Genomic DNA, 23,031 nt, shown 5'->3' with positions numbered 1-23,031 from the left:
TGGGAGCTTAAGTCCCAAAGTGCCATAGGACCAAGTACCGTGGAGGAAAGTTGTGGAGGTACCTCCTGTGCTCCTTAAAGGCTCTGTGGGTGGAAAAGACGCCAACTTTGGAAATTATTCACAACATTGCACAGATATTAATACAAGATACTGAAGCACTGCAACAATCAGTTAGTACTCTGGCACGATCCTGAAATGTTTTCCAGTAGGGAGGAAATTGTGCAGCCACCTGCTAATGCTCGAGTCTGGGATGTTTTTAAAAAGGCTTTGGAGTTGAATTCAAATTAATGCCATAAAATGGAAAAGAGCAGTAAATTACTTCCTTTTGCTTTAAGCGAGAGATATAATGTAAAATTCTTTCAAATCCACTCATCTCGTCTAGTTAAACTCACTTTATTTCTCTTGAATCATCTGGATAGAAAAAAATGGGATTACCAGTATCAAAGGCCAACAAATTAAACTGCAAATACAGTGAAGGAACTTTAAAATCATAGGAGGCTTATTTACACTTCAGATCAAATGCAAATAATTTTCAGTAATATTTTTCACAAAAGCTCTTCTATAGACCGTTACTTCCCACAGCTTGAAAGAAGTAGAAATTAATACAAAGGACCCCTACCTGAAATATTTCTTATGTATATTAATGTGCATACACAAATTTAACAATTTCATATAAAAACAATGGCTCACAAAGTCCTTTTTTTTTTCCATGCCTTCATTTAAATACAGATATGTCCGCTTATGGCCTTAAGAAAAACATATGCTGCCATTTTCAGTTACCATTGCAAGACTACATAATTGTGAGAGAATGAGGTGGTTTCTCTTTGAAATGGTATTTTATCAACAGAATATTATTTAAATGTCAGTTCTAGTGATATGTAAGTCCTGAAGGTATTCCTTTCTGTCAAGTTTACATTGAGTTTGAAATTTTCAAACTGCTTTGTGCTTTTTAATGAAAAATATTTTTTAACTGAACCTTGTACACAATAATTTCACCATTCCTGAAGTCTGTTACGATGTTTTTGCTAGACTATTGCCTCATTTGTTTGTAGTCAGTAGATTTGCCTGGGATTTGTTCATTGTCATTTTGGTATCTGTGATACTTCGCTGAAAATTTTGCACTGTGCACTAAGCCGTTACCACCATTAGGACTCAACACAAATGCCTCTGCCCTAGTAGAAAGAGTATTACAGCTCGAATCTGGCTGTATGTTTGTTGAATGGTACAGTGAAACTGTTACAAGGCTGGTGTGTTTTATCCATACCTGAGATTGAAATGAGACGTTTTTTTTGAGCTAAGCTTGTACCTTGAATGTTGTGATGACCCCAACAGGGAAGCATGAAGAGTGCTCATGGACTCCACTGCTTAGTTCCTCTCCTGCTGGCCCTGGCAGAAAGCTGGAACTGAGGCAGCTTTGTGACAGCTACCAGTAATCATTAAGGTTTAGGGTCAATGTTACTTTAGTTTATAATTTTGTATAAGTTTCTTCTGTAGAACACATAAATGTATGATAATATGCATATTCTGCACCTGAGGCAGGGCAATCCCCAGTCTCAGTGCAAACCAGGTGATTGAGAGCAGTCTGGTAGAGAAAGACTCTGGAATATTGGTATGAAAAATTGGACATGAGCTGGCAATGTGGGCTCGCAGCCCAGAAAGCCTCTCACGCAGGAGTTGTAAAGATCCATTTTTGCCTTGAAGTGCCGTGTTCCAGGTGACTGCTCTGTGCTTTCCCAGGGCCTCACAAGAAGACTGAAATATTCAAACCCAAAGTTAAAATGGATAGTGCATCACCTGAGAGTTGTCAGCTTCTCCTGTTTCAAGTTTGAAAGCAAGGTATAGCATAAAGTAGTGAAACTTAGAAAAATTATATGCTGCTACTTGAAATGAAAGTTTCCAACAGTGTAATTAATATAGCAAAGCCACTAAATGGAAATGATTAAAAAAATGCTCTCATCTTCACCCTAGTTTCTGACATACCTCAAGGCTGATAATGTTCCGCACTAAAAGCGGCTCTGCATGCCTGAATTAATATCCTATTGATATCCAAACATTTCATGTTGGTAGGTATTGATATATGTTACCTGCTCTATCAAAATTATTTAATTTTCTTTTCTTTGAGATCCATTATCTCTGCTAGGGTGTTGTAACATAAGCTACCTAAAGCCATTTCTAGTTGAGCCATCTCTGAACAGTTCAGAAACCATGGTGTGCACAGACCAGAACTTAGATTTAGAAGGTGGTGAAGGGCAATAGTGAAACCTGTAGCAGCAGACTGATTGGATTTGGGGTGTTTTGGAGGACAGACTGACTTTTTTTTTTCCATTGATCGCTGTATGTGTCTTTTATCCCCTTCCTTCCCTTCCCTCATCCAGGGTACTTTTCTCACTCAAACTTTAGGTGTGCTGGATGCTTCTGGTGTTGTCAAGCACTCAGATACTTGCTGGTAGACGTTTAGGGTGGCCCTTTGTGACTAAGGTGGAGTTGCAAGTTTATCCAGGAGTTATCTTCAGCAGCAGTTTTAAAATATAAAGAAATTTAGATCTGTGTTCAACTCATACAGTGTGTTCTATCGATAATTTATGTTTGATTTTCCAAATGTCAAAGATTGCAAACCTCCTGTCTTATTAATGTATTAGTCTATCCTGAGTGACAGTTCTGAGAATTAATTGTGCAACTCCAAAAATACCTGCCAAAAATTAACAGGTACAGCACCATCTTGCAGGTCATGGGCACACTGAAACAGTAACTGAGGAAAGTGTGAACAGACTGGGCCCTAACCAAAGTTAATGGCAATGAGGTCTCTCTGTTAGGTCTTTGAACAGATCCATATTTTCTCAGGGTTATCTGACTAACCCCTTTCTTAATGATAGTGGCAGAATCAGGAGGAACTGTACCCTGTGACTTGTAATATAAATTTGAATTACTGCCTTGCTGTTCCCTCAGATTATGTGTGTGTTCTTGAGTGCTGACTGAGACCTTGCCAAGGAGGAAGATAAAGAAGAAATAGTCATGAATTAGACAAAGAAACAGCTCACCAAAGAGCTTTCCTCTGTTCCTTCTGCTCATGGTTGTATTCAGTTCTGCGGCTTTGTGCTGCATTCCCAACTATAGGCATGGGGAAATTAGGGACTTTACAGGGTTCATTTCTGTTTATAACATAAGGTTCTGACTCCATGATTCCAGTCTGCAGACAGCAGATACACACAGGCTTCTGTCTTTCTTCAGAACTGGTTGAACAGTGTTATCTCAGGTTAGAGTCAGTCAGGAACATGACAACACCTTTAAGGTGAGGCATCTAAGTATAAAAAAATAGCTTAGCACAAATCCATATCTTCCCATAAACTCAGGCACTTGTTAACCCTTAGACTGTCATGACAGCAACAATGCAGCAACTTCAGATCTAAAACAATAAGGAGATGAAAAAAATATCTTTCAAATGGTTCAGATTTTTTAAAAAGGTGTTTAGTTGGGCCTAGAAGTAATGAGACACGCATTCTGTCTGCTAAGCTTATTTTTAAAAGTTGTTGTGTCATATCTGAAAAGATCCTAGCTCTCCTACAGTATTAACTGTAGCTGTTTTTGAGGTTAAAGAAAGCCCTGTGCTCAAAACCTGTTGCAAAGTTCAATATTGTCTGTATCTTAGTTCGCTCATTTTTTTTTCTATTTGAAAAACAGACAGGAGGAACAGGAACACAAAAATAGCCATGGCCAGATTTCTTTTTGTAAAAAAAGAGAAGAAAATCCCTGCATTTCTGGGATATATTCTGAATTGTGAAGTCATCTTGAAAGAGAAATTTCACTGTATGTGAGTGTAGGCGGGAGCAGAAAAATATGTGATAAAAATAGCAGACTACGTGGAAATTAACACCAATATGTGGATGCATACCTGGAGATGTTAAATGATAATATCGGAGAATTACCCTTTAGATCTATATTTATATAATACATTTCAAACTAAAATTTAAAAAACTCAAACCACCCATATATAATTTTCAAATTACATTTCAAATACTTTCTTTATTTTGAATTCTAATTTCAACTCAGACATTGACTTCTGTTCTGACTTTGGGAACTGTCTAGAAAAGTCATGATCATTTTAACTATTCTGGCTCATGTTGACAAAGAACTTTGTTGTTCAACAAAGTCCATGAAAACTAAGTACTCTTTCTCTGAAGTGAAATTCAGGGAATAAGTACTGCATCCTGAAAGTATGAAGCTATGATCGAAATACTTAGAGCATTAAGAAATCACTGTATTGCAGAAAAGGCTCAAAAAAGACTTAATAAGATGTTAATTGATCAAAACTTGATTTTCAAAACAAGAGAATGTTTTTGTAGGGTCTCATGAAGCACATCCATAGGTACAGCAAACAGAATTTTTTCATATGCCATGTTTATGGTATTGGAAGCAAAGGATATATTTTGTAGATTGACAAAACATAGAACTTCATGAGGTTAAGTTGTACTATATAAAATAAATTCCCTTCTAAGTCAGTATGGTTAAGCAGCTGGGAAAACCACTGATACTTATATTGGAGCACTGTTTTTTTATTCTCTTACTGTACCTAATGTTGTCAGAAAAACACACTTCAGATATGCTCTTAAGTATGAGTTGGTTTTGTTATTATCAGCAGGAAGCAGGAGCAGCATATGTCTATGGGAATGCAATTTATGATAAAATACACCTAATTAAATCTCTTGAGGATTTATATTCACACATGCTGTGAAACTGAATCATATGAATATTTCTTAATAAATTAAAGCATCTGTTTTAAATGTCTAACTGTGCACCTAAACTTCAATTCCTGGTCTTTGTACCACAAATTTAAAATAACATGAAATGCACTTTATTACTGCAATATCGACCATGAGAGGTATTCAGGGCAACTTGGAGAGAAACACCTACAGTGTAGTTATGCCACATATTAAAGTAGGAGTAATGGTGTAGGTTTTATAAATTGATGCCTAAATCAGCCAACTGGAGCAGATTATTACAGCTGTTTTTATTGCTATTTCTTCTAACTCTTTTTAGCCTATTTTCATATTAGAAAACGAATACCCCCTGTAGTATCCACTCTAGGGGTAAAAAGTGCTTCCTGCAATTTGTGGGATCTTGGCAAGGACGAAGCTAGCAAATAGATCTGCCAGATTTAAGACGTTTCATTGCAGTTTTACACTGTATTTTTCCCTCTCCTCTATCCTGTACTCTTAGATTTGCATGGTCTGGTACAGAAAGAATTATCAGTTAATTCATCCTTTTGCTGCTTTAAAAAATAAAAAACTAACTTTGAATGTCACTTGGATATTAGTTTGAGGTGGTTTATTATATAGCATTTAGATTTTTTTCATTATTTCATGAAGCTGTATGTAAGTGAAATGCTAGGTGAGTAAATGATAGATGTTAGCCACAGTGAGTATATAGGTTTTTGTTCCTGACAGGCCTAAGAGCCAATGCTTATGGAAAGTGAGCTATTGTTTTGTGTATTCAGTGAAGTATATTAGCTGATGCACAGTCTGTATTTATGTTAAGAAATTTGGCAGAACATAGATTGGAATGTGGCAGTTATTTGTTTAATTGCCTTATAGCCCCTTAAAAATCTAAGAAGTTGTTTTCTATTACACTCTACTTTGTGTTTATATGTGTGCATAGTACAGCTGAAAGAAATACTTCACTTGCTTCAATTACCTAAGCATAGCATTTGTGGAAGTCTTGAATCTGACTAAACAGAGGACAATACATAGTATTGTACTTTTGTCTTCTGTGTATATAATGAGACTTCAGCTGCATGAAGGAAAGTAAGACTTGTGAAAGCTGCTTGAAAAGCAGCTGCTTGGTCTAAACAAATGCAGTCATTCATCTAAATTGATGAGAAAAGTGCAAACAAATGATAAACTGATCTATTGTTACTATTTTCCAACAAAGATTTCAGTCTGTAATTTCTTTTAATGTAATTTTTAAAAAATACTTCAAAATTATATGTAGGGAATCACAGGTAAAGCATCACCAGCTTTAGTGAATCCAAGCTGTCATATTTTAGCTGTAGATACACAAGTTAGAAAATAAAATGGCAGGCATACTTTAATTGTGGTTTTATTTCTCTAAAAGGGTCAGTAAATTCAAATGAGTTTATACACCTCAGGGACTTTCTGGTCTCCGAACATCTGGGTGTGAGCCTGGAACACGGCCCTTGGAAACCATAACATCCCTTATAGAGGAATAGAACCAAATGAAACATATGTAATTAGTGGTGTGCTCCAATCTGTACATGGGCAGCTGTATGATTGGTGCTGTGTAAATGCTGCAGCAATGAACATGAGTAATGAAAATCAGGAATTGCCTAATAATGCATGAAGTAATTTGAAGATTATGGGCAGATCCATTTCAGAAGCTGATGAGTGAAGCACAAGTGTCCTATGTATCATCCAAAGATGAAGAGTTCTAAGCATATTTGCCCACATGTCAAATGTGCCATTATTTTAATAAAAAAATAAACACATAATTCAAGTCTAGGATTTAGGAAATCTGGTGAGTGCAAAATAGAAGTAATACTTGGTATAGATATCTGAAGCTTGCTGAAAAGCAAATGCACAAGCTCTTACTAAGTTCAGAAAAACCAGTCATTTTTGGAAGCAGTGGAAGCATCGTGTTACATGGTCAGCTTTGTTGTTTGCCAAAGTCTTTTGATGTATTTCTGTGTCTGTATGAGAAGTGACTGATGCACAAGGCATTTATGTAGCAATATTTAAAAGGCCAAATTCAAACAATGTTGTCAATTCGCGTCATGGTGCACTAACCAAGTAGTTACTAGGAGCTTTGAGGGCCTATCCCTAAATCCTGTCAAATTGAGGAAGACTTTCATCAAGTGCAGCAGTTATTGAATCACCCCATTAAAGGTGGTGTGGAAGGTGGTGTTACCTATGTTTTGTGATATATAGTATTTGATTTGCTTTTTCAATTCTTTTGTCCTTTTTTCATGGGTCTGCTTTTACTATGTAAGCAAAGATGATACTGCCATAATAGTGAGGGATTTTTCCCTGAAATAAAATGCAATGTGGAGGCTACCCATTCTGCAGCGCTCCCTTCAGAATGATAAAGTGTTGTTCTGTCCCCCAGGTGCTCTTCAGATAACCTGGCTTCTCACACTGGTTGGACAGTTACATCTCTTCACTTCATTAATCAGTATGAACACAAGCAATTGCCCTGGACTAAGTTAATGTCAGAATAAAATAAATTGAACCTGGCTTTCAATTCACACATAAAACTGAAGTGAAGGTCTCCTGTGGAAGGAATTGAGGCTAAAAAGAGTTAGCTGCTTTGAGCTCTCAGGGACCAGGCAATCAGTGCACCCTGCCTTTTTGCCTTCTATTAAGATAAATCAGTAACTTCATTCAGAGTATAGGCATCTTCCTTACTTTTTAAAACATAATGTTTTGCTTTGGTTTTGTTCAGAATTTTTCTGAAGTTAAAGACTGTTGAAGTTTTGGCAAAATGCAGAAGTACTTTCAGTTCATTGCAATATTAATAAAGAAGAGGAAGGAAAATTGTTTTTAGAGGATTTAAAAGCTAGATGACAAAATTATTCTTGTTCGCATATAGCTTCTTGCTGCAGGAAATAGGAGCCTTTTAGAAACAACTCCATCAAAGTAACTCAAGCCAAGCAGCTAGTAGCCATCTTCAAGGAAGATGAAACTCTAGACATTAAAAAAACTCAACCAAAAAACCCATAAAACACCGCTCAAGATTACAAGAAAGAGATACTTGAATCCATCCACAGTTTCTGTTCCTCATTGAACTATCCTTCATGATGCCCTATTTTGACTTCTGGATGGAGATTAGAGTGCAATAGTAGTTTCATGACGTCCACCTACAAATGAAAGTGTGTTTATCTAAGAATGCCAAGCACACAAAATTCTATCTGATGTCCCTCTCCTAAGTGAAGTACAGAAAGTTAATATCTTAGGAAGGCTGTTAATGGGCCTCTCCTTTATATTTTTTTGGTTATTTTTTCCTCCCCGTTGTGCCTTTATTCCTTTTTGAAGAAATCCTTTTTTCTTTAGGTAATTATGACTTCTTGATTATTCAAAGAACTCTTCTAAAACCCTTCCAATTATCAGTCATGTGTTTCTGTTGACATTTTCATTCTTCATTTTCTCTTGCTTTAGGAGGAGGACCTATCTGAATGTCTGTATGGATGCATAAGGTTCCTTGCTTGAGGCTATCCTCATTAAGTCATGACTATGTTACTTCATTCGAAATAATACACTAACTCACAAACTTTTTTTTAACTCAATTTTTATTCTTGTAGTTCTCTTCTATCATGTGTGTAAATATCCAGCTTTGTCATGTGTGTCCTTCTTGAAAAAGTAATTTAATTTCTCTGCAGTTTCGTTGGCCAGCAGGAATAAATGTTTAACATTTTTCCTCCTTTGACTGGTTTTGGTTTAACTGTTTAGCTTGCATTTTATTCCAAAGTGGTACCTCTGTGTTTATTCACATCGTCATGGCATGGCCCACTGAGGTTTGTTTATGCTCTCTGTAATCCGAGGGTCTTAAAAGGCTTTGCCCTTTGAGTGGTCGATTTTATGCTGTGATTTAGAGTGGGGAAATGGAGATATGAAGAAGCTGACTAGTCCTGCTTTGGCAAGTGAGCCGATGGTGCTCTTCTGCATGTCCTGACAGAAATTGTGTGGCATGGTCACTTCGCAGTTTCAGGCAAGTTTCATCTTCTTTTCCTTTTTGCGTATATAGGTCATGAGATGCTTCTTCCCCTGAAAGACTCTGAAGTCAAAAGCCTTGGTTTTGAAATAATACATACTCAACTCAGAAAGTCTTCCTTTTAGTTTTCTTCTATATCTTAGACTTACTTCCACATTAAGATTGCAGCAATATAATGCCTTTGTGTTTTTGTATTGGATCCCATCCTTCTCTTACGAGCTACCTTTGAACAGAAGCTAATTAAATCTACACACATTTAGCATGACATTAATTTTTTTTTCTTATCTGCAGCAGCTGTTTATGAAACATGATTACCATTCCAGTAATTAATATTTCTCAGGACTGTGAGAAAAAAATCACAGCAGTGTCTGATGTGTTTTTCTTTCTGGAGGCTCAATTGTATTGAGCTGGAGTGAGTGCTTGGCACATCCAAATCTTCAGTCCTGCATGGAGCTGTGCTTAGTGACACAGAGCAGGCTGTGGCTGCTTACTTTGGATACTGGCAGGAGGGCATGGCAGAGGGAGTGCCTCACTCTGCTCGATGTAAAGAGGGAGTGCTTGTCTTCCCAGTTTTCCTGCTAAATCCAGCACACTGTGCTTGTCCTGTGATACGCATATCTCAAGGGCTGTTGGGTTGTCCTGGCATTTAGCAGTCATCAATAACGTTTCTTTCTGGGAACCCATATGCACTTTTAGCATTCGTAATACTCTGCATCAAGAAATGATGCCATTTATTTACAAGTTGTCTGAAGAACTGATTTCCTCAGTTTGCTGGGGGTTTTCCTGTGATTTAATGCCTGCTACTTCTGGTATTCACATCATACAGTTGTTCCCTATTCCTGGACTGCATGAATTCATACACCTCAGTCATACCTTCATGCCTCATTTTTTTATTTTTTGACCCTGAAGAGTTCTATTCTTTTTTTTTTTTTTTAGAGTGTAACTTGTTACATTCCTCTATGTATTTATACCAGAGAAAATTAGTGCCCCAATAGTTCTTGTTTCTTCTATGGTCCTTTCAGAGAGAAGACCACAATTTATAATGAAATACTATTTCATAATTGCAGCTGATATTGTACTCTCCAGGAAATAGCCATCCTTGCTACTGAGGGTAATAGAATAATAATGGTGAAATCTCATCCTGGCTTCTCAAGCTTTTTCCTCAGGTTCATTTTGGCATTACTGTTACATCAGCGTGCCACAAAATTTCACAGCAATGTGTCAGCCTCACTTTTCAGGTGCCTATAAGAAGGGGTCCTGTGTGTGAGATGTCAGTGGCTCTAAAGTCACCTGGCTGGCTGTACGCACTGTGGGTGGTGGGGAGCCATCTGGCCTGGGAGTGCAGGGCTCTGGCATTCTGAGCTGCTCACATGGCTGCACTGCCAGAGAGAAGGTCCTGTAGATACTTTGGCAGTCCCTGAGCTGGAGTCTAAGGTAGATTTTTTTATGTTTGTCCCCATAGCAAGCCATAAAAATGGCAGTTGTGAAATAAAAGGAATTGCATTAATTTCAGTCAGCAGCTGCTGAAGATACTGGGAAAGCATATTTTGTTTTGGGAACATCATGTTTGGATTTCCAAAACAAAATTTTGCAGGATTTCTGTTCCATGAAAACTTCAAATGTTGGCTTACCTCCTGATTCAAATCTGTGGTTTTTTTTCTTGAAAGCACAAAAAAACATGTAGTAAAAATTCAGATTTCCAGACAGCCATATTTAGGACTCAGCTGAAGGGCTATTTCTTTTTTTTTCTACATGTTATTAGTAAGAAACTCTATTGCATCTATGCTTTTTGCATTTGTATTTCTCTCATCACGGCAATGAATGTTAGTGTCCCAGTGTGATGCTTAAATTTTCTTTTGCCTAATTTTGTTTCATTACTTCATTGCACAGTCTTCAATAACCTAAGTGCTTTCTTGTTTACGCCCTTGACATTTTCAAATGATGATGCTTTTCAGCCATTCTGTAGCTAAGCTATACCTATTTGTCTTATAGGCTTCTGATTACAGAGTAAATATGCAGCTATGGAAAATACACATTCTCTAATGTATATTAGTAGAAGCAGATGGTGCAATCTGTTCATTGATGGAATTTAGTTCCTAAAACTGATTTAATCTGGTTTGCAGCAAATACCATTCCAGTACCGTCTGTCATGGAACATGTACAAAGGGAGATGTTCCATTTCATGTTGTTTGTGTTTCATTGCAATAAAGTGCTTGTTTCATGTGTTACGTGGGGTAAGGCATAACAGAGTACCTCTTCTAAAGGCAGGTTGTTTCAATGCACAATACTACATTGTTCATTATTTGCTATTTTTATATGTTATTATTTTTCGTGGGCCCTTTTGTATTACAAAGCTGCATGCTGCTGGTCCCCTTTGTAAACCTACTTTTCATGCAGCCATTAATAGAATTTGCACTTGAGAAGAAACAGTGGACAGTTATTTTCTTCACTTATCAAGTGGAGAGGAATTTTAAATTAATTATAGCAGCATTTTGCGTAATTTGGCATTTTTCCTGTTATGAAAAAGAAGTTTCCTTGTTTCTTCAGAATAGAGGATTTTCCAAAATTATGAAGGCCATATAAACAGTTTGAGTTCTGCTTCTGCTAAGTCAAATGCAGAAGAGAATCCAGTGCATAGTACCTGTCTTCTTTAGCTCAGAGATCCTGTAGTCTCTAAAGCAGGAAGTCTTGGCCTGAAGTGCTGAATTGTCATAGAGGTCTTGAGGCTCTGTATAGCTCAAGGCTACAGGCTTGCAGAGACAGCTTTCTTCTCCCCACTTAGCACAAAATGTTTGGAGCTATAGCAATAAAGTGGTAGGTAATTTATGTTTCATTTCCTGTTGCAGTGAAGGATGTGTGAATCCTCCAAAGTCTTGTGGAGTTATTAAATTAAAGGATGTAGTGGAGCAGGGCAAGTAGTCCAGAAAGTATTGTGGAAATAACATGATATAAAAGCATCTATTTGGAAAAAAAATCTGTTGGGCTTCTTACCTATCTGAGTAATTGCTTGACTGTTCTCTACATTTTGAAAATTAAATATTTGCTACAGCTGTGTTTTTGGGAGATTTTTAAGTAAATGTGTTCTCCATTTCTTTTCTCTAGAATGTCTTAACCTCCTCTAGACTTAGAACTAGAATTTAAAAATTGATCTCCCATGGGGTTTTACACAGCTCCAAAGAGCTTTCACAACTTTCAAAAAAGCTGATTTGTTTCTCTTTTCCCCTAGAGATGCTTATAATTTTGTTTTTGTACAAAACCAATAAATAATAACAACAAAAATTATTAAGTGTCTTTCAAGATGATTATGTAAACCAAAATGAACTTAATAAGAGACATGTCAGTAAAAAAAAAGAACACATTTGCTTCATCTAATCAAATAATAGCTTGTGTTGGAAGGGATCTTAAGGATCACGTGGTTCCAAACCTCTGCCATAAGCAAGGACACATTCCACTAGAAGATGCAGTAAAATATGAAGTATATGTGATATCCCATGATTGTTCTTGGAAGTACACCATGTATACCACTGAAGAAGGAGCAGATATCCAGCAGTTCACATCATTCTGACCTGACCTATATTGACTGCTGTGTGTTCTCTGCTAACAGCAGTGTGTATTGTTGAGTCCAGAGAAATTCTCCCATTGATGTTAAGTGTTTTTAAAACACTGTCGCTCTAAATATCTCTAATACTGAGCTAACTTTTTATAAAGTTACAATTTTTTTTAGTGTTTTTAAGTGTGGTAGGTTAACCTTGGCTGGCTGCCAGATGCCCACCCAGCTGCTCTCTCACACTCCCTCCTCAACAGGGCAGTGGAAAAAAATAATATAGAAAATATCATGGGTCAGGTTATGAGCAGTTTAATGGAAGAAAGCAAAGCTTGTGTGTGGAAGCAAAACAAAAATATAGATTTAGTCTCTACTTCCCATCAGCAGGCCACTTTATGGGAATCTGGACCTAAGTGCACATAGGAGCTGCTTCAGAAGAGAACACCTTCATAAGAAGTGTCATCCTCCTCCTTTCTCTTACCTTTTGTTGCTGAGGATGACACCATATGGAATGGGGTATCCCTTTGGTCAGCTGGGGTCAGCTCTCCTGGTTGCATCCCCTCCCAGCCTCTTGCCCATCCCAGGCTCCTGGGCCCTGGGGCTGCTGCTCAGGCACTTCTGGGGCTGCTGTGGGGCAGGCTCAGCCTGTCCCTGTCAGATTCACTGCACTGATAGATGCTCTTTTATGCTGCCATTTGAGAAACATACACACACTGAATTTAAAACTAGAGAAGTTTTGGGAAAATGGAGGCTTTTGTCAGTAATAATGGTTTCACAGTTTATTAGTACAGTAATAATGATTTCACATTACATTTCATGTTTGGATTACTGACTAACAAATTCAGTTAATGACAAACCAGTGAAATTTATGTATGTGGAGCATTTCTTCTTGTATGTATGCATTTTTTAAAATTGCAACCTTTAGTTTAGTTATTAACACTGTGCAAATCAAGCTTTGAAATATAAGGGTCCTGAAACTTTTTTCATGACTCTTCCCTACCATCCCCCTGCCTCCCTCCCATTCCCTGTGGAAGACACACTCAACCAAATTGGAGTCTGCTTTCACACAGATCTTATGGAAAACCCAATTATCCAGCTTCCTCTTGGGGAAGTTAGACAATGTTTGTGCTTCAGCCACTAACTGTTTTTGGAATTTGTCATGCCAGACAAATCTGTAATCAAATCTTTGGGGTTTTTTATTTAATAACAGAATAGGTATGGCTTCACAAAGTCTGGGTGAGTTTCTTTGTGCTCACAAATAAGATGGATTCTTCTGAAAATCTCTAATTAAGAGAATACTAATCTAACAGACCTCAAAGTACATGGAGCTAAGTTTATTTCTTAACAAGTAAGCTCTCTAGGGAGAGTTCCAAAGATCATGTTCTAAACTACTAAGCTTATGTTGGTTTCTTCTTTGAAACAAAGGCTGAGTTATTTTTTAAATTATATTTTTCAAATGCAAAATGAAATCTTAACACTTTCTGGACTCAGTTGCCTTAAAACCTTATCATGTCCTTGTTGTGCCTTGTGGTTATCAGTGTGCTTTTTAAAGAAAGCTGTTTTGAAATAACTTTAAGAATTGTTGGTTTAAAGATATAGCAGAGCTTGAAGCTGAGTCTTGAACCAGTCTCCTGATCCTGAAGGTATTTTCACTTTACTGACAGCTTTTATTGGGGCTAATGGTGATACAGCTGTGGCTTTGATAAGCACCACTCTGAAGATGATGCACATAAGGCAAGTTAAAGGTTTTTAAGAAAATAACATCCAGGTTTGCCCTCTGCAGCAGCATTTCAGAGGCCAGACCTTGAGGAGGGTGACTCAAGGTCATTGAGTCACCTTCATAAATTGAGCAATGCAGGGCTGCTATAAAACCTTCCTTCACAACCTGGCAAGCAGGAGCAGAGTCCTGTGGCAGGTGACTCTTTGGTGGCCCTTTTTCCCCATTGCCATCACCTCCCAGCTGCAGGGCAGCCCTGCAGCTCCCAGCCCTGTTCCTGCTTGCTGGACTCCTTCCACACAACTGGTGTCTGCCTCTGGCTTTGCTGCAGCTCCATATCCTCTTACTCTGCTTGTGGGAGCACAGTTCCCACTTGAACAGGTGAGGGACGTCCACCTGCGTCCAAGGTGCAGCAGTGATTTCCCAGTGGAGTTGGGCAGGTATGTAATATATTGGGAGAGGGAGTTGGGGGAGCACTTGTTTTGCAAAATAGGAGGAGGTAAAATGTAATTACTTGAGCAAATGCAGCAGAGCAGTAGTTCTGTACAACTGGCAAAGGAAGTACAATTGGCTGAAAGAATGATGATCAAAGTTTTTAAAAAATCTTCAATTTTCTGTTTAACTGATATATCTTTCACTCTGTGCTGTGTTACCTCTTTTTTTCCCATGGCTTGCAGGAAAAACTGGTGAATTTTCCACATGGAGGATGAGCAAGACTGCTTTTTCACATGGACTGAGGAAAAAGACAGGTTTCTTTCCTGCATTTGCTTTGGTTTTTATAGTGTAGGATTTCTCAGGTTGCTGAACTAAGCATGATTTCAGAGTTCAGTTAAAACTAATTTCATTCTCTTTGTTTGCAGGAAAGAGTGTTGGGTGGGTTAATTCAGCAGTTCTGCCTGAGCTAATTCTGCAGTTTAGTGTAACCATATATTTAAACCATTGAACAGCAGCTGAACTGTGCAAGATTTCCCCTTTAAGCTATCAAAGGCAGTGTGTAGTCATTAAGCCATGGGCATGTGCAGTACATTTTCCCAGCACCTGCCTTTCAGTGCCCTTGTTCTTGAGCAAGGTGCAGCAGTTCTTGATGCATGTTTCTAAGCATATTTTAACTGAAGGGAAGGGTGTGTCCTCAAAAAGGTGTTCTTGCTATCCAGCATTTTAGAGTGTGCAGGCTAAGGAAGGAAGAGACAGAGAAAAACCTTGAGGATTTGAGCTAGCTAGGTTTTCTAGGGAAGCAGTCCAAATGTTTTCCAGATTGTCACAAACTGTTAAATTGTTTACAGTAAATTTTAACTGGAAGATCCCCAGTTGAGCCAGATGCCATAGCTGTTTGCAGAACAATCAAGAGAGTGGTGAATTATTTGGGAATTGGAGTTTTAGAGATCGCAGCAAGTAGTTGGAGGCAGAGTGCTGGCAGCTGTAACTTGATAAAGACATTTTGCAGGAGAAAGGGAGGAGAGGTTCAGATTGAGGAGATGTAGCTAAGGTGCTGTAGTGATTTTTTTGTTGTTGTTAAGGACTTGTAGCCAAGAGTCTGCCTCTTTCTTTCCACCTCCTTAGCTGTGAGCAGTTTCATTGTGGAGTGAATTGACTGAGCTTGTAAATCATTCACCCTTTTACCAGTAATTGAAGAGCTAGGCCTTTCAGGGTATAGTAAAGATGTACCTTTTCTGTCTTAAAAAACTAGTTTCTAAAATTCTCTCTTCTTGTTCCCATTAGCAAAATGTACACAATTTCTCTATCTGCAGACTGACAAAAACTATTTGGCTTGTGTTGCCCAGACCTAAAAATCCCTTTTACTTCTACCAATGATTTCAAAACAGTTCTAAGCACACCAGATGAGTGTTGGCAGGAGAACAAAGATTATGCAATTTTGAGACAAGTCTATTTGTTTTACTTTTAAGAATAATCGTTCGGAATTTAGAATTCCTCTTCTAAAATCTGAATTGAAATTTTGTCTAGCATGTAAATCCATTTGTTGTGGAGAAATTTGAGGACTGAGAAAAATAGGAGCGAGAAAGGAAATTAAATCTTTGCAAATGGAAGTGAGAAAGGAGACTTTATTTGGCTTTAATTCAGGAGCTAATATTAATGTTAAAATTAAAGAGCTGGGCTTTTTCTCTCTTGCTTAGTTTGCTAATGAGTCACTTTTCCTAGATCACCTTCTCTAGTATTAGTAATGGGCTTGTGAGGCTGCTGGTGCTTCCCCCGGATGCAGGATCTGCTCCGTGGTTACTCATCCCTACAGTATTTCAGATGCTGGCATCTGCCTGTGCCAAATAGACTGCAGTGTCCAGTGTCAAAGGGTTGGCTCCACAGGATCATCACCTGGATGTCTTAGCTGAACAAACCCAAAAGCTTTTCAACCTACTTTTTCCCTTTTCTTGCTATTTTTCAGGAGTATGTGCCCCAGACTCCTGCCTATTCAGCCATTCCTCTTGTGTTGTCCTCCTCTTGCAGCCTCTGTGCTCCCTCTCTTTTTCCATGTGGGAATGATGTGTGTCATGTACATTTGCATGGTTCTTATAGCTCTCTCCCCAAAATCCCACCTGCATTCCTATTTCTCCTGGCATGTTGCCTAATTTTTTGTTTGGTATACCTTATCACTCAGCCAGTCTCAAACCTTGTCTCATGCCTGTGGTTAAGGTACCCTTACATTCTCCAGACAACACAAATGGACATCCAGATTTTACTTCATCCTCATTTTAGACCTTTCTGTCACTGGAATAAGCCGCAAGTACAAGCACTGTGGTATAAAAATCTACTGTGTTTCAATCCACTTAGGAATTAAGATGAAGTGCCCCATATGGAGCTACAGCCTGTAACTGAGCATGCATGGATGCACTTTTACCCTTAGTCCTCAGGGAAGACTTTCCCCTTCAGCTCTGCTTTTGCTTGTTCTTGAACTTGATCTTATCACTTGTGTTGGGCAGGAAGCAGGGCAGGACAGAGATGTTCGTGCTATATGTATTAATAAGAAAATACTGGAAGTGACAGGAACCAATAACGGAGAGTTCTTTTCCATTTTGGGCACTAATTGATTGACTATGATGACCATAGGTTGGAAAGGAGGAGTGCAAAATCCTGACATTTTTAACAACTGCAAAGCTGCAAACCTCTCTGCTCTTCCAGAGTACATGAATTGTAATAAGGAAGTGTTCATTTCTTTGCAATAAATGGTAGGGCAAGAGGAAACAAGCTCAAGCTATACCAGGGGAGGTTTAGATTGCATTGTAGGAAACATTTTTTCACTGAAGTGGATGTCAAGCTTTGGAACAAGCTGCCAAGGGTAGTGATTGAGTCACCATCACTGGAGACATTTAAAAGGCCAGGATACTCTGGGACATGGTTTAGTGGTGCATTTGGCAGTGCTGGGTTAATGGTTGAAATTAAAGACCTTTTCCAACCTAAATGATTCTGTGGTTGGTTGTGTGATTTTCTATCAATCCACAGCCTAAACAGTGCTGAAAGGGCCTTTTCACCTGGGGGGCAAGGGGTGATGCTGTGACCCCAGTCCTGACTTAAGTCCTCCTGAAAGGACAAGGAGGATGCAGAGGCTGCCTTGCTTCACAAGGTTGAATGGGAATCTCTGCCCTTAAGGATATCTGGTCATGGACCCTTTTCACTGGAAAAGGGGGTGTGTGCTGAGTGAAAGGGGGAGGCAACAAACAAAACAGAGACCCAGACCTGGACAGATAAACCTTAGAGGCAGGGCCAAGAAACAAACTTAGTCAGCCACACTAATGGATAGGCTATTTATAACCTCATGTAATATAGAATATACCTCTGAAGTATGATTCCTTTTTGAACTTAGTCTCAGATAAAACTCTTCCGCCTTGTCCCCAGTGTGGACCAGGCAATGCCAGATCCTAACTTCATCAGTGTCAGAATGCTTCCAGTGGAAGTATCTGTAGACACACTTGATTAAAATTATCTGTGATGTTAAGCAGATGTTACAATTTTTTTCATGCTAATTGCATTTAGTGCATCACTTAACATGTTTAAAGTAGTGCATCAAACAAATAGAAAAAATTATTGAATTATATCACTACTAATGCTAAAATAGGTTTTATTTTATCTTTATATTATTTGTTTACACAAGCTTAGCTGAGAAGATTTTAGTCATTTGCAATTCTAAACTCAGAGAGGAAAACTTGGATTGGTTTTAATCAATTATTCACTTTTTGTCAATTCAGAAAATAAAATGCTTAAGAAATTGTTTTACTTATTGTTGAATTGCCTTTTATAACATCTGATGTTCTGTACTGAAGGAAGATACAATATGTAGACTTGGAGTGTTCAGTCGTGCCTTGGTGGCTGTCTGAGAATTAGACATGAAATTGTCATATATTCCTATGATTCATTGCTTATCCTTCAGCATATATAGTTGAAGATGTCAACTTCAGAAAAATCTAATATCTGAACACATAATAATTACAGCTCTTTTCTTGAAATGCCAGGGTTTCAGGACTTAAAATTAGTTATAAATCGTATCCTGTATTAATAATCTGAAACAGTTATTTAACGCTGGCAAATGCGCTTCTTAATGCCATTTTCATTCAGCTCATGCTCTTCTCCGCCTGCCTGTCTAGTCTTCAGAAATGGGGACAGCCTCCCTTTGCTTTGACTGCGCTGGAGTAGCGCTGAGTGTCTGAAGAGCAGTGGATTCATCCATGCGATGGAGGCTGTCATCCGCCTCCATGGAACGTGAGACACTGGGGCTCCTTGCAATGAGACACAACGTGCAGGATTTGCATGTTGTTCTTATCTTTCAGAATATATGACAGATTGTTTGGTGTAGCAACAGATTGTCATTCTTGTTATTAGACAGTGCGTGTTTTTACTGGTGTGGCCATTCTAGTAATTTCCTATGTTGTTTGTGCTTGAGCACTGCCATGGGATTGCTTTAGCAGGATGTGCACCACAGGGTGCTGAAGTCACTTAGTTCTCACAGAGCTAGTGAAACTTTAAAGTTTCAGTATCTTACAAGAATGTTCATCTCTTGCTGATCATCTGCTTGCTTCTTACATTACTGCTATCCTTGCTTGGAGGGAAAGTCAAAAGAGATGCTGCCTGAACCTCACCAAGGTACAGAAGTCCAAATGAACAAAAGGAGTGTGAGGCTATATTGTTGCATTTATTTTATTAGTTTGTTTTGGATGAGGTTTTTCAGGATGTATCTATTTCTGTCATGTTTGGGCTGCTAGCGAAACAAGGAAGCAAAGGAAAAGCTTCATGGCCCATACCAGGTATCATGAAACTTCATGTAATGCAGCTGTCAATGCCTGGTTCTGGTACAAAAGTACTGAGTAAGGGATGATGAGAGCATTAGCTCCCTGGTATTGGACTGGGAACTTCTGTGAGCAATTAGAGAAAAGCTACAAAACTGTGCAGAGATGGAGAGTTTGTGTTTCTTCCCCTCCAAAGCTTTGGGCAGTGGGCTTGCTCTCTTCCAGTGCATCTCTGCCGGCTGACTCCTTACTGGTGCCCTGTGTACAGATAGCCAAGCACAAAAAGGAACATAAACTTCCCTCTCTTATCTGTGAAATAATTTCTTTAGAAAGGCAAAGAATTTGAGCCCTAGCAGTGTTTGTGATTAATACCTGCTTCAAATCTTTGAAACATTTGTTTTGTGACAAAAGATTAATCACAGTAGATTATCAGTTTTAAAGGTCTTTGGTTTATTTTTTGTTGCTGAAAATTACATGTATTTAAAAAACAATGAATATCTCTTCCTAGGAATGTACATACTGTCTTCATCTGTCTTTTTGTATGAGCCTGCTACATGTTGCCAAGTCCTATGGAATTATTTCCAGTCTGTTTGAATGGTTTTTTCCCCTTATTCAAGTATAAGCACAATGACAAATCAAAGCTGCGGTATGAAATGTGTTTTGTTGGGAAATGACCATGGTGGATTCGATGCCATGCTGGTTACTTGCTGTATTTCAAGGGGGAAGAGCTATATTTGATCTTGGGGGTGGAAGAGAAAACCACAGTGTGTAGGCGCGGCTGCTCCGCTGCTAATTCATTGGCAGTTTGGGGGAAAATATATCTCAATTTTCTCTTTATTTTTTAGGCCAGATATTAGCATGAAATATGGCTCTAACCATTTCAACAAGAGTTCAGTGTAAAATTTAATTCTTTGGATATTTTTCTATTTTTCAGAGCAATAACTAAGTCTTTTAACTCCTGCAAATCATAATAAAGAATAAAATAAATAAAGGTAAAAAGCCACGGCTCCTTTAAATCAGTGTCACCAGTGACTCAGAATATCTGTTGATTTTTTTCTTTATTCCTACCAGCAGTTTAGTTTGAGATTCAGCAGGTCCACTCTGAGAAAATTCTGCATAAAGCACTGCTGGACATTCTTGGTTAATACTGCTTTTTTGAATTCTGTTTAAGAAATTCTAAGTAAGTAAAAGTACTTATATCTGTAACATGTAAAACATCTATCTAAAATGGTAGTACAATTTCCAGTTTATAGCTCTTGTTACGTATTTTTGAGTCTATAATTTTTTCAGACAACATCTATGCAAATTTAAAAAGTCAATTATATTCCCCCAGACATACTACTTTCTGAATATAACAGAATTGCAGCATGATTTTGAAAAAAACCCCAAACAACTATGCTGTATTTTCCCTGCAGATAGTGTCTGTATCAACAAATCATCTGGACAAAATTATTATGGGCTGTTTGTCTTTACCCTTTGTAATGCGCTAAGCAAATTTCAGTGCTTCATCCCCTCATGAACCTCTTGCTAATTGGTGTTTATACCATGTTTGTCAGTTTATTCCTCCATTTTTGTGAGGCCAATTCCAGATGTGCATCAGCTATTATTCCATGTGGGATTGTGTGACAATATGCCACCTGCAAGCCCAGTGGAAGGAAGGTAAAGGATGGTAACCTGAGGCTCTGTGAAATCGTGAAAGCTGCAGAAAAATAAATGGGAAGGGCAGCCATTAGGGAGAAGAGCAAGATGCATGTGTAGAATAAAAGCTATTAATAAAAAGCTTTGCCTCCTGAGTCACCGTGCTTCCCATATAAATTTCCATCTTGGCATGTGGCCACGGCTGTAATTGTTTGCATTAAAAAGTAGTATCAGGAATGTAGTGTATTTTTAGCTGTCACTACAGCAGTAAAAACCAAAAAAAAGGTTAACATTGTACTGTAAGCCAGTTTTCTAAAGACCATCTGAGATCTGTGGTTGTAATTTGGAAACCTTTGGCAAGAAATATCAATGTACAACACAAACATCTCTGAAATTCCAGAGACATACATTTGCAGCTGATGTATTTGTTACTTCCTATGTATAGATATTTCTGAAGTCTTCTGCCATTTCACAAACCAGCTTAGATGGTCCCTCTCCATTTTCACTTGGTTGGCTTTCATTCTGTTTCCTTAGCAGGCAGTAAGTTTTTTCTTTGTTTTCAGGGTTATGTGCTAGAGAACTTTACTTGTTAAATGTATCTTCACTTCCATCAGCCTTCGAAGGGAGGCCTCTGAGAAGTCTGTTAGCTCTCTTACACATTTGATTTTCTACTGGTTTGGAAATTTGGAAGTTAACATAAAAGAGCTGAAATGCATATCCTGCATGGGGAGTGAAAAACGTTAAGAAATAAATTGCTAGTGTACTTTTGTGCAAAGAATTAATTTAAGGAAGCCACACTGAATGGAGTTGAAATTTCCTCTATTGTAATTTTAAAATGCCAGATCAGGAAGAGGCCTTGAACATGAGTGGTATCTAAAGTCCATGGCTGACAATTCGTCATTGAAGAGTTCTTTGGCTGTGTACCTGAAGAAAGAGAGATATTGTTAATTTACATTGTAAAGAGTAATGAATATAAAGCCCAGTGCGAGGAGGATTAATCATGAAGATAGGTCACTGTTGAATGCCTGGCGCTCCCTGAAAACGTGACACCACCTGATGTATTTAAGTATTGTTATGACCCTGTGCTGTAGCTGTTATGAGAAGGACTCTGGAGCTACATTGTAAATCAAATAACTTCATCTGATGCACATGAAGTTGGTGCAGTGGCCTTGGAGGGGAAGAGGGTGACAAGAATTCCCAGTTTGTCTCAAGGAGCCCCTGTCTCTTGAACAGTAGCAGTATCAGTAAATAGATTGAGCAGGAAATCTCCTTTATGAAGGAAAAATGGGGGGAGAAGTGAGATGAAAAATAGCTAGAATACAGGAGAGGAAGAACTGGAAAACTCCCCAGGTCAAACCAATAGAAACATGATGAACTGGGAAAAAAAATGAAAGAATTAAGTCAAACTGTGTAAAAATTAAAGCTAAACTATTTAAATAGTCATTGGGACCAAAAAGAAAAATCTTAAGCAATGGAGAAATAGAGAAAAAGACAGATTTGTAGAAAAGATAGTGATTTAGTTTTGGTCTATGCCTTTTGTGAAACATGAGTTTAGAAGATCTTTGGTAACCAGATGAAGAAAATCTTTAAAATCATTTAATTAGATTGAAGGCCAAAAGGTAAACTCTTGTGATAAGCAAAACATGTTCACTGTTCGTTTACCTTCCAATTGATTTTCCTTCTTCCTTTTGCAGACTTATCATTTTTTCTGTAGTTTTTAGTACTCTTAAGCAACCATTGCCTCATGTTCTACATTTTTATGATATAAAGATTCGAAGGGAAGTAAGTTTATCTATGTATGAGAAAAAACTCTCCCCACCTACTGTCCAGCAATACCAGCTATGAGGGATGATTTTCTGCCTTTCAAGTCGCTACAACTGGAGAATTTATTTCTTGATTTATTACTTCCTTCAAATGTAATTTATTTAGGTTGTTCAGGTGTTCATTCAGAAACACGCTGAATTTAAATTTTATCTTTTTGGATGTAAATGATATCTTTACAAAAAGAAATCAGTGATCTCAAACACTAACAGTTGTTTTTAAAGATCTGTCAGTTTTATAATTTATATGTTTTACACTAATAAACATGCAGTTATTATTGGCATTAAGGTCACCATATTACTTTTTGTTTGGAAAGAAGCAAACATCACTGTGCATTTATTGGGCTGTGGTATACTGTGTTT

At 38.0% G+C, this 23,031-nt stretch overlaps 1 protein-coding gene across 1 annotated transcript in view; it reads left to right on the top strand.

The window, feature by feature from the left end:
* Nucleotides 1-23,031, top strand: part of GTF2F2 (general transcription factor IIF subunit 2) — a 78,016-nt gene that overhangs the window by 43,743 nt on the left and 11,242 nt on the right. The window lies entirely within an intron of this gene.

The sequence above is a fragment of the Ammospiza caudacuta genome, chromosome 2 (genome assembly GCF_027887145.1).
Source record: "Ammospiza caudacuta isolate bAmmCau1 chromosome 2, bAmmCau1.pri, whole genome shotgun sequence".
In the NCBI taxonomy this organism is placed as follows: Eukaryota; Metazoa; Chordata; class Aves; order Passeriformes; family Passerellidae; genus Ammospiza; species Ammospiza caudacuta.
This window is presented reverse-complemented; position numbering and strand designations above follow the sequence as displayed.